Genomic DNA, 11,830 nt, shown 5'->3' with positions numbered 1-11,830 from the left:
CTATCCTTATTGTTTCCAGGGTATTCCCTGCTCTTTCATGTACTAACTGCAAGGTTTTGGGTCTGATATAAGGTCCTTAATCCACTTTGAATTGATACTAGTACAGGGTGTTAGTTTCAGTTTTCTGCAGGTAGATGGCCACTTTCCCAGCAATATTTGTTGAAGAGGTTGCCTTTTCTCCATTGTATTTTTGGTGCTTTTGTCAAAAATAAGGGGGGCATAGCTGTGTGGATTTTTTTATGGGTCCTCTATTCTGTTCCGCTGGTCTTCATATCTGTTTTTGTGCCAGTACCATGCTGTTTTTAATGGTATGGCTCTGTAGTATAGTTTTATCAGTCAAGAAAATCACAGTGGAGTCAATGCCTTCTCTTACCTCCAGTCCCCAGACATTCATCTATTCTGTATGTTAATAGACTTGCTTATTCTGGACTTGCAACATAAATGGAATTTTATAATATGTGGGCATCTTTCATCTGGCATTTTTTACTTTGTGTTATCTTTTTGAAGTTCATCCATGTTACAGAATATATTAGTCCTTCACTATTTTTTAATGATGGAATAGCATTGGGTTAGTTACTCTAAAGAGTTAGATTTGACATCTATATGAAAGTATTGATAGGACCAAATTCAGGTTCTTTAGATGTTGGTCGAAGGTTGCAACATTTTTTTTAGACATAGGGAATAATTTCAGGAGATCCATTGTACAACATGGTGACTGTTGTTAGTAACAATGTATTGTATATTTCAAAATTGTTAAGAGAGTCCATTTTAAGTATTCTCAACACACACAGAGAAAGATGTTTTTGAGGTAACACGTATGCTAATTAGCTTAATTTAGCCATTACACAATGTTTACAATTTGGAAACACTAGGTTGTAGATTTCAAATATATACTTGGTCCTCCAATACCCATGGGTTTGCCATCAAAAGTATTTTTTAAAAATTATGTCTGTACTAAGCATGTACAGATTTTTTGTGTTATTACTTATACAGTATAGTGTAACAAATAATTGTATATCATTTATATTGTATTGATATCATAATTCATCTGGATATAATTTAAAGTGCATGGGAGGATGTATAGATCCTATGCAAATGCTATATCATTTTATATGAGGTCTTGGGCTTCCACAGGTATTGGCTATTGAGGAACAATTGCATGCAATATTTTTAATTTATACATTAGGTAAAAAATAACATACAAAAGTTTATAGCATGTCTCCGACACAGACCAAAAGATTATTACACATTATTTTATCATCATGATCATAGTAGTTCAGATTAATTCTTCTATTCCATACTACTACCACCACAGACTTTATCCATTTAGTAGAGACAGTAAATTGCCATCTCTGGGCATTCATTATTTGTAGGGGCTTATATAAAATATGTGGAGAAATTTTTATAAAATTTGTTTTACTTGTTACTGGTATGTAAATTTGGTTCCTATCTCTAGGAGCCAAATTTTAATAAGTGCTAGTTCAATGAGTGCTTGTTAAATAAATGAAGAAAAATAAAACATGCATAAATAATAATAAAAAATTACATATGTAAAACAGGCCTAGAGCACCATTTTTGATGAATTTCTTACAGCTGGCACAGAGTCTCATGCACATACTATCCAGTAAATGTTTGTTGAATGAATTAATAAAGAGTTCAAATTTTAAAATATTGCACAACAGTACTCAGACATTCTATAATATACAATTATAGAAACCTTATATTTTTCACTGCTGTGACCCAATAAGCTATGTTTCCAGTATACTATTGTGTAATTTATAGGATTGGGATTTGAGATAAACTCAGAAATTGTTAGAAGTAATTGTTAAGAAATGAGGTGAAGAAAACTTAGACAGGTGGAATTGAGTGTCTTTACTTTGGTATAGTCGGATAACATATTCTGGAAAAGAGCAGGAAAGACAATGTAAATAGCAGTTATATTATTCTTTGTAACACAGATTTGAGAATGTTCTTTAAACTGCAGATACTTAGCACTTGGAGAACTGAAGTACCTCTGTGTAGATTTTGCTCCTCCTCACCCTTGGAAATCACCAAGCATAATGAGATGTTTTATCAACTCAAGCCTGCCATGCAGGAGAATGACAAAGAGGTTATAGAGAAAGACCAAGATACCTGGCAGTAAAAATAAAAAAAGACCTCTGTAGGCTACTATAACCTGACAAATACAGGGGCCTGCTTTGCAATCTCAGAAAGGAACACTAATACAAAGATCCAATTTTTGAGGTATAGAAGACATTGAAGAGTGAGAGTGTTTTCAAAATGAACATTTCTTAAATTATTTTGTTTTGTTTCAGCAAAGGTGTCTGTGATTTGGTAGGCCCTCAGGTGTGGGTTTAATTTTGTTTGCTTATGATATATGATAGCAAGAATATGTTATTCCTGAAAAGCCATCAAAATATAATTAAAAAGATGGCAGAACGGATGTCTCATGGCTGGCTTTGTTTATTTTTTTAATAAAAAAGAAAACCCCAGTTGTACTCAGTTTGGAGTACAATGACCATAAACCAAGAGAGTTAGTTCACACACTTGGAAAATTACACACTGGGGGCTTATTCAGAAAGGGGGTTGGATCTTGCTCTGGACAAGGGAGAGAAACAATGACAAAGAAAGAGAGAGCGATGGATCTCAACAAAGATGTGTCTGTTCTTCAAAACAAATCTATCTCATTTGATCCTTGAACCTAAAACTGATGATTAATGTGTAACAATTATGGCTCTACACCAGGAAGCAAAAACAACAAAAACCCACATTGGTGGAAGGTCTTTGTATAAATTCTGTGTGGGGGTATTTAAAATTCATTCATGGAATATTTTGAAGTGTTTACTCAGGCTTTATTTCTTGCTCTGCAAATGCTATGCTTGGTTGCTTGGCTTGAAATTACCTCCATGATTTTTTCTTCATTTTCCAAGTGGGAGTTATATTACTAAGGCAGCCATTCCAATCTTTCTTTGAGCAAATCAACAACCCAGATTTTGGTTGGAACTGAACATGCTATAAATTATAAAAGGGTTAAATTCAGGAAGTGGGTTTAATATAGCTTTGCTCTTTTTTACGGGCTTGCATATTTCCCATATAATCTGTAATGAAGAATCACTTTAATAAAAATAAAATAAACATATATATATATATATCCTCGACTGAAGATCTCAAAGTAGTCTCAGATTTTCTTTAGTGTCATCAGATCCTAAATAAGTCATAGCTAGAATCTTCTCAAAGAACCCAGAGCTTATGAAAATGATTTGTTACTATTCATGCTGAGCATTCTAGATGGCAGGCTGTTTAAATTTTGCCATAAGTATAGAATTGTTGAAAGTCTAAAAGATTTATCTTTAAGCCTTAATCCCTGGGTGAATGGAAACTTGACTAAATGGTTCTTTGAGAAGCTCTTTGTTGGGCAATCATTGTGTCTACTAAATGCTTGATTTTTACCACATCTGAGGAGTTTGGTCAGGAAAGAAAATTTAGTGTTGGGGTTTCATAAATGGGAGGCAAATTTCAGGCTCAGCTTCTCTTTATGAATGTCAGACAATCTGAGAGTTTTATCAAGTAAGATGGTTTCAATGTCCCTTAATTTTGGGCACCCAATTATTAGAGCTCACTTCCTATATGACTAACCCAGTTCCATGATTCTTTTTCTTTTTGTTTGGTGGTACTGGGTCAAGATTCCTAACACAAGCTAAGCGTTGATGATTCCCAAATTACATCTCTACCAGTGACCTCTCCTTTGATTATAGTTACAAATCTCCGAATGACTTTTCCATGGAAATCTAAAATTTCATATGTCTAAAATTCCATAGCTCTTGAGTGAATTTGCTGTAATTTTCCCCAATCTTCTCCTCCCTCTATGCTTCTATTTTAGTAAATGAAAACCTCATCCAATCAATTTAACCAAAACTTTGGATACAACTTTGAATTCACTTTTTCATATCTTGCCCAACTCTATGTCTCTCTGTTTATGGTAGGAATTCACAATATAATGAATTTCCCTTTACCATAGAAGTGATGTTCTGGCATATCCCAGACTGCTGGACCCCAAAAACTTCACCAATGTGGCAGACCATGAAATCTTCTCTTAGTTAACCTCCCACTTTCTAGCCTACCTGTGTCTTACTATCTTACTAAATCATAAAGGTAACTCACAACCTCCTGCTCAATAGTGTAATGCAATAGTTATGATGCAGTGTGATGCTAGACAGAATATGAAGATGACCAAATGAGAGAGAGAGAGAGAGAGAGAGAGAGAGAGAGAGAGAGAGAGAGAGAAGTCAACATCTGAAAGTAAAATGTTTTTGGTAATTCCCAACAATGAATATGAAGAAGGAATAATTATCAAATAGAAAAACATGGAGCATCCTTTTGAATTTCTCCATTAAGTCCATTTGTGGCATATACTCCAATTGGGGCTACTATCTGGTTGTTTCTATACTGAGAAGCAATTATTTTCTATGACCCAGTTAGTTTTGGTATAGATTAGACATATGATTTGGAAAAGGCCATGGAAACTAATGGTCTAGCATGCTTCATGGCCTTCATGCTGGATCTAACTTGCTATTTCTTTCAAGTGTATGATTTCTACTTGTACACCTTAAGGGATTCTATTGGATTGTAGGAAGACTTTCACATTTAAGTAGGTGCATCTCAGTTATAAACTTCCAAACTTGGAGAATGACCTAGGAAAATCTGTGGAACCATTGTACCCATGATAAGAACTGGATCCAAAGGTTATATCTAAGACCCCTAAAATTTTCTGGGTAGCGTTCTGGCAGTTACCTACATATAGGGTTGAGGAAATCCAGTAGAAATATGTGCCAATTACCTTCTATTAGAGATGTTATAGGCTCTTTCTTCAGTGAGTCCTGTTTTTTCCTCAATCAGTGAACTCTAGATTTCTGAGCTGCCTTAGCTTTGGAAACTCAATAAAAGAGTGTAATTTTCTACCAAGGCAGCTAATAGGAACTTCTTGTTTGTCAATTTTAATTTCCTTTTATTAAAGAACCAAGAATCACTGCTAAAATCACCAAGATCTATTGGCCACAGATCCCCTGGCCATCAAGAACTCGAACTGCTATTCTAGATTGATGCTTATTCTGATAATGAGGTCCATCTTGCTTCTGTTAGCTAAGTTTTGGCACTTTCCCCCAACATTCCAGAATCCAATAAACTTCATTGATATTAAGAATTACTTGCATGACTATACCATCCGTTCTCATTCCTAACCTACAGATAAGAACCACTGAGCAGTTTCTAAAATGTCACAGTGTCCCTACTTATCCATGCATTGCTCTTTGCTGTAGTAAAGAGGAGGAATCCCTTTGAATTCTCTCAAGGAGCAAACTCAGGTGAGAGGGAGGTATCTAGTTCTGTAGGAGAAATTTAGTCCAGCATCCAAACCTCTCTTATTCTTCTCATTCCTCTCCCAATTGTATGCCAAAGAGATCTGGCAACTCCACCTTTATAGAAGGATTCTGTTGAGTCTACCATTCAGGGTAGCATTATGTCAAACTCTTAATTCTAGTACTAGATGTCCTTCCAGAAGCTAGAATCTCAAAGCATGTATGAATATCACCATGTCCATGACACTGCTCTTCTTGAGTACTATATTCTCTTTCTTAGATGCACTCTTGTTAGCTTAATATCCACCCTTTCTCATCTCATGTCTCAAAAGCTGATGCAAGTGAGACAGGCGGTTCAACTCCTTTGGCATACAGGATTTATTTTATTTTACTTTTTGTGGTGTTTGTACTAATATAATGAGACTTGGTTATAGGACTTGACTACCACTTCCTATAAGTATGGGTCCAGGTGAGCAACAGCAGTATCACCTTAGGAAGGTATTAAAAGGACATATTCTCATGACCCACTCCAGAAAAACTGAACCAGGAGGTTTGGGGGTACAGCTCAGTTTTCTGTGGTTTAGAATTCCAACTGACTCCCATGCATGCTAAAGGTTGAAAACCATACATCTGAATGATACACAGAGATAGAGATGACCCTTCTGGAAGAAAGGCTTCATTTTCAGAGGAACTTATGCCAGGTAAGGTTATTATACAGAAAAATTATCCCCTGTGGATGGTGGAATGGGACAGCTTCTTTCATCTAGGAGTGTTACAAGGGTTTATGGGATTGAGATCCTCAGACTAGTCTACAGAAATATTTCTAAACTTGTCTCTTTGGTCTTTCTCCATCAGAACCTACTCTGACATAGCAGACTTATCAAGTCTCCTTACTTAGTTGTTTTTGTGCTTTTGTCTTGTTGTGATCCATTCTGGGTCTGATTTTCAGAATGTTGTACCCTGTGGTTGCAGAAGATGAATGTCTTCCTTCTTCTCAGGAAGTTTCCTTGTTTTTAGAGGATGCCTTGAGTGGAAAATGAGCCATGCTGAGCCTATCATTTTCTTTTGGTAAGGCTGCCACTAGTGTTGAAAAGAGACACCCTGCAACATAACCTTTACAGCTATCATTGTCAAAGGGAGCAGCAGCTGCTTGATCTCCCAAGGGCTTGTCTTCTTCTGCTTACAACTTAGCTCAACCTTCCATTTTGTTATTGTGAAGCCACTGATCAAGAAAGTGTCATCACCATCCCCACATATCTCAAGCAGCTATAGTTTCTTCTGCTTCAGAGAGATGGATATCCTACATTTTGAGTCCTCTTGTGGGTCTGATTTCTGGTCCATGAAAGTGCTTATTTTCTATGCTTGGATTCCTTTGAAAACAGTATGTAAGGCAGAGCTTGGGACTGATGCTTTAGTGAGGGGAGCAAACTCAAGGACATCAAGTAGAAGGTAATGCATTATAGGATGGGTGATAGCTTGAGGAGAAAACATCTAGTTGCTCAGTCAGACTGCACACACCTAAAGAAGAAGATTGAAGTCTTCTGGATATGTACACTGGAAGAGAGAGGGAGATACTTTTATTTATTGCTCCCTATGAGAACTCTCCAAGGGCTATTAATATTCCTGTGCAACCCCTGGAGATATGATACACATTCCCAGCAGTTTGGAACTTTATTGTATCAGATTTGGGGGTGGGTAATGATCCATAACATCAACAGTGCTGTGGAGGTAACTTTTGGAGCCAGAGCATTGCAGCTTCTGCAATGGTGGGCAAGATGGCAGCCATTCTGAAGGCCAGCACTGACAAAAATGAGTCCATTTGGACAGTGGGAATGTGGGCACCTGTAGTGAGAAAGCAGTCAAAGATATGGAGGCAGGTGTCTGCCATGAAAATCTAGTATAAATAACTTCTGATGCATGTGATAGGTAAACCTATTTCTATCAGTTTCTCAGAGCTCTTTGTACTATGATATAGAGCAATTGTTTTGATTTGAGGTTATAGTTTGTTCTTACTCTTCCATATTTAATGACTGAAAGTCTTTTCTAGGTGAACTTTGTAATGATTAACACCAAAAGGGTGCAACATGTTGGTTAGGTAGTAAGAATAAGTTCAAGAGATCTATTGCACAACATGCTGTATAAAAATTGATACTACAGAAATTTTCTGAGAGTAGATTTTAAGTGTTCTAACCACAAGAAATAACTATATGTAGTATGCATGTGTGTGGTGCATATGTTAAATCTTTTTAATTTGCATATATTAATTGTATAAGGGATATTCATTGTGGTACTTCCATATATGCATATATTTTGATGAAATTTATGCCCCATTTCTCTTCCTTTCCCACCCTCCCCCATTTAAACAATTTTAACAAGATTCTTTCTTCTATCTATTTATCTATCTGTCTGTCTATCTATCTACCTATCTATCTAAAATACCTTGATCACAATTGGCTCCCATCACCCTCTCCTTTTACCCTCCTTCCTCCCACAGCTTCCCTTTCCCAAATGGTCCCCATTTTATACTCATCATATTTTGTCTAGATTCCACTTGTGAGTAAACATATTTGTCTTTCTCAATCTGGCTTATTTCACATAACATGATGATTTAAAGTTTCATCCATTTTCCTGCAAATGGTATAACTCCTTCTTTATGGTTGAATAATGCTCCATTGTGAATATATGTGGTATTTCCTTTATCCACTCATCAGTTGATGGGCACCAAGGCTGATTTCATAGTTTGGCTATTGTAAATAGCACTGCCAAAAATATGGGCGTGCAGGCATCTTTCGTTACATTCCTTCAGATCTATGCTCAGGAATGGTATAGCAAGATCATGCTGTAGTTCTATTTTTAGTTTCTTGGTAAACATCCATACTTACTTCCATAGTGGCTGCACTGACATTACCACCAACAGTGAATAAAAGTCCCTTCTACTACACCAGCATTTGTTGCTTATTTTCTTTATGATTGCTGTATGACTGGGGTGAGTTGGAATCTCATTGCCATTTTGATTTGCATTTCCTTTAAGGATGAAAGTCCTTTTGAGAACTGTCTGTTTAATTCATTTGCCATTTATTAATTCAATTGTTTGTTCTTTTGGTGTTTAATTTTTGAGCTCTTCATTTAGTTTGGATATCAATACTTTATCTGAAGAACACTTGCAAAGATCTTCTCCCAAGCTATTTCACCATATATGCCTATATAAAAAATGTTATACACCATCAATATATAATTTTTATTTGCCAATTTAAGAATAATTTTAAAAGAATTAGCATTAAAGTTATGGTGATTATTTTTTAAATGGTACCAAGAAGCTTTAATTTGCAGCTTTGAAACTTTTAGGTCTTTGGGGAAAGAAATGTTAGGCAAGAAACAGTTCAGCACTGGGCATGGTAGTGTACATCTATAATTCCAGCTACTTGGGGAAGTGGAGATTGGAAGGATCATGGTTTGAGGACAAACAAGGCAAAACCTGACATTACTGAGGTGGTGGGGCCCCTCTCTACCCAGTGTGAGGCCTGGAGTTCAATCCCAAATACCATAAAAAAGAAAGAAATATTACTTCAGTAACTCTCTCATTTTTTTCCCTCTGAAAACCTTAAAGCAATAGAAATTTTTGTTTCCCATAACAACCAGTGACCAATTAATTTTTAATCTCATTTTCTACATGTTTCCAAGTGTAGTTATTTTCCCCATAGTCTCACTGTTTGCCCCATTTCTCCTCTTTCTCAAAAGCTTGAGTCTTCTTGTCTAATGCTTGGATCATTACCAAAACTTGCTGAAAAAACAAAGAAGTGAAATGATAGATATATAAACAAACATGAGAGGACCTAATTAGTGTAAGGATCAGTCGGTATTTTCCTATACATTACCTGAGTCAGTTCTGACAGCATCTTGGAACACAATGGCTGTGCTCCCACTACAAAGAAGAAGACATTCAGGCATATATATAATTCTTTTTCTTTCTAACCCATATATTTATAAAAGTGCTGCATTCTGATTTTGTCATTGAATCTTTTTTGCTATAGTCAAATTGCTACCCTGATGTCAACTGTTGAGACACCTGCCATGTGCACCTATAAGGTAAGAAAAGTACCTCACCCTTCTAGCACTACACCTTTCTCTTTCATGGCTATAATCACAGCTGCCATATTAAAACTGATCTTTTCCATTCCCTTCCTCCCCTGACTCTCTTCTCTCTCTTCTTACCTTCCTCCTTCTTCCACTTCCTTCCTCTATCTTGTCCTTCCATCCTCCCTCTCTCCCTCCCTCCCTCTTTCCCTCCCTCCCTCCCTCCTTCCTTCCCTTCCTCCCTTCCTCCCTTCCTTTTTTCCTCCTTCCTTCCTTTCCTTCCACTCTTTCTTTGCCTTTGTGTCTTTTTACAATGTTACTGGCTCTCCACCTCATCTCTAAGCATTTTAAGGAAGGAAACTAAGGGGAGGGCATGTTCTTACATGCCTGTAATTCCAGCTACACGGGATGTGGAGGTAGGAGATTGGTGGTTAACAAAAGCTCAGGACTGTACCTGCAAAATAAACTAAAAGCAAAAGGGCTGGAGATGTAGCTCAAGCAGTAGAGTACTTGCCTAGCAAGTGCAAGGCCCTGAGTTCAAACCTCAGTAACCCTATCCGATCCCACCCCCCCACAAAAAAGAGAAGAAACTAAGTCTATTTTTCCTAGAATTGTATCACTATCCTCCATCTGTTGAGTGAATGAGCAGATAAATAAAGGAATTGGTGAGTGCACAAGTATGCTATATAAAAAGCCAACAACCCAAATGCTGGTAACTCTTTCCTTTTTTGAGTGTCCATACCACCTCACATATGATAAAGGTCTTGGGAGTTGAAAGATAAGGTATCCCTCTGCCATTGCCTGGGTATTACGTCAAAGCCTTGTATTCTGCCACGTTCATGAATGTGTGGTTGCAGGATACCAGCCCCCAATGCCTCAACAATTGAGAAGCCTAACCTTGCATTCATATTGTATACTTTCTTCAGGTGTAGAAATTGGCTTCATTGCCTTGGTACACAACACTTATCAAACTAAAAAGTAACTATTACTGAATATGCACAGAACTTGCTTCTAAAGTAGTAAAACAATTGGGTTTGCCACTACGTCTTTATTTATTACATATTTTAAAAGACAATTTCCTGTGTTTAAAGTGGTTTTTTTTTAAATCATCAGTTATTTAATTAGGTTCTTGGTAACAAGTTTAGAACATTACTTTGTGAGGATACATTCCATTTGTAAGGGCAAAAACAGACTGCATATAGCCCTGGAGCTGAAGAATAGCTTTGATTTTTGGTAATATTTACCTGTCCATAGTTTTCTGATCAACCTTGCAATCTTCTGTAATATCGTACTTCTCTTTCTCTGTGCCAAAAATTTCACCTCCCTGGTGCTGGAGCTTCTGCAGCTTCTTCTTGAAATAAGCACCAGTGAGGTGTTTGGGGATTTTCATGTGCTGATATTAATTTTTGTGGTAGTGGCAATTACAAATTTCTGATGTGTTCTACGCAGAGGAACTCAGTTAAGGAGAAGAGGGCCAGTCGAAAGTAGCAAGCCACTGATCAGCTGCTTCAGAAAAACCATTCTCTTGCCTCTGTGGCACCCAATGAGGATGATCAGGATGGTCCTGGGGATGATGCTTGCATGAAACTTCCTCATATGCTGACTGAAAGATTTCTTGCCATGGCTCAATAGCTTCCTTGGCACATCTTCAGTGAGATAGCATGTAGGCATTTTGTGAAGCTTAACTACTCAGATACCACCATGCTTGTCACCACCAACTGGTTTTGTGATGGTAGCAAGAACCTTCTCCTTCTTTTTTTTTTTCAAACTTGGATTTAGCAGCAGAGTACTTCCTCTTGTACATGGCTTTTCTGGAATACACAGCAGATTGGACGTATCTACCAATCCTTAACTAGGGCTGGGTTTGGGCTATAGTGGGGCTTCCCTTTCTTGGGCTTTTGACCCTTACAGGCAACATTAACCTTGCCATTGCCACTGGCCTTTTTGGCTTCAGGTTTCTTTTCCTTAATGTCAGGCTTCTCAGCTTTTTCACCTGCCATCTTGCAAGATGGGAAAGAGCATTTAAAGTATTTTAATCATAAGAATCTTTGTCTCAAAAGTGTTCCTAAATACCTGCCTTGCAGAAGTAACTAATCTTATCTTCAAGTACAAAGGACTGGCTACAGTATTGTCTTTTAGATTGAAGTATGAATTTGCATATTAGATGTAAAAAGCATTTCTATTGAGACAATTACAAAAGTCTTGCTGGTAGCACTGACTCCTATAAGCCATATTCTCTTTTGACACCTGCAGTGAATTGCATATCTAAGCATCTCTCTCAGTTCAAAAGGCCACAGTGTCTCCTAATCAATTTTAAGGTAAGATATCAAGGACTCACTCTGGCAGACAAGGTCTTTCCTATCCCCAAAGCTGTCCACCTCTTCTGGCCCCTCAGTTGATCC

At 37.2% G+C, this 11,830-nt stretch overlaps 1 pseudogene; it reads right to left on the bottom strand.

Moving 5' to 3' along the window:
- Positions 1-10,569: 10,569 nt before the first annotated feature.
- LOC109675665 (large ribosomal subunit protein eL6 pseudogene) lies at positions 10,570-11,428 on the bottom strand (annotated as a pseudogene).
- Positions 11,429-11,830: the final 402 nt, after the last annotated feature.

This window comes from Castor canadensis, chromosome X, assembly GCF_047511655.1.
Source record: "Castor canadensis chromosome X, mCasCan1.hap1v2, whole genome shotgun sequence".
Classification (NCBI taxonomy): Eukaryota; Metazoa; Chordata; class Mammalia; order Rodentia; family Castoridae; genus Castor; species Castor canadensis.
The sequence above is the reverse complement of the archived record's forward strand: the minus strand, read 5'-3'. Positions and strand labels throughout refer to the sequence as shown.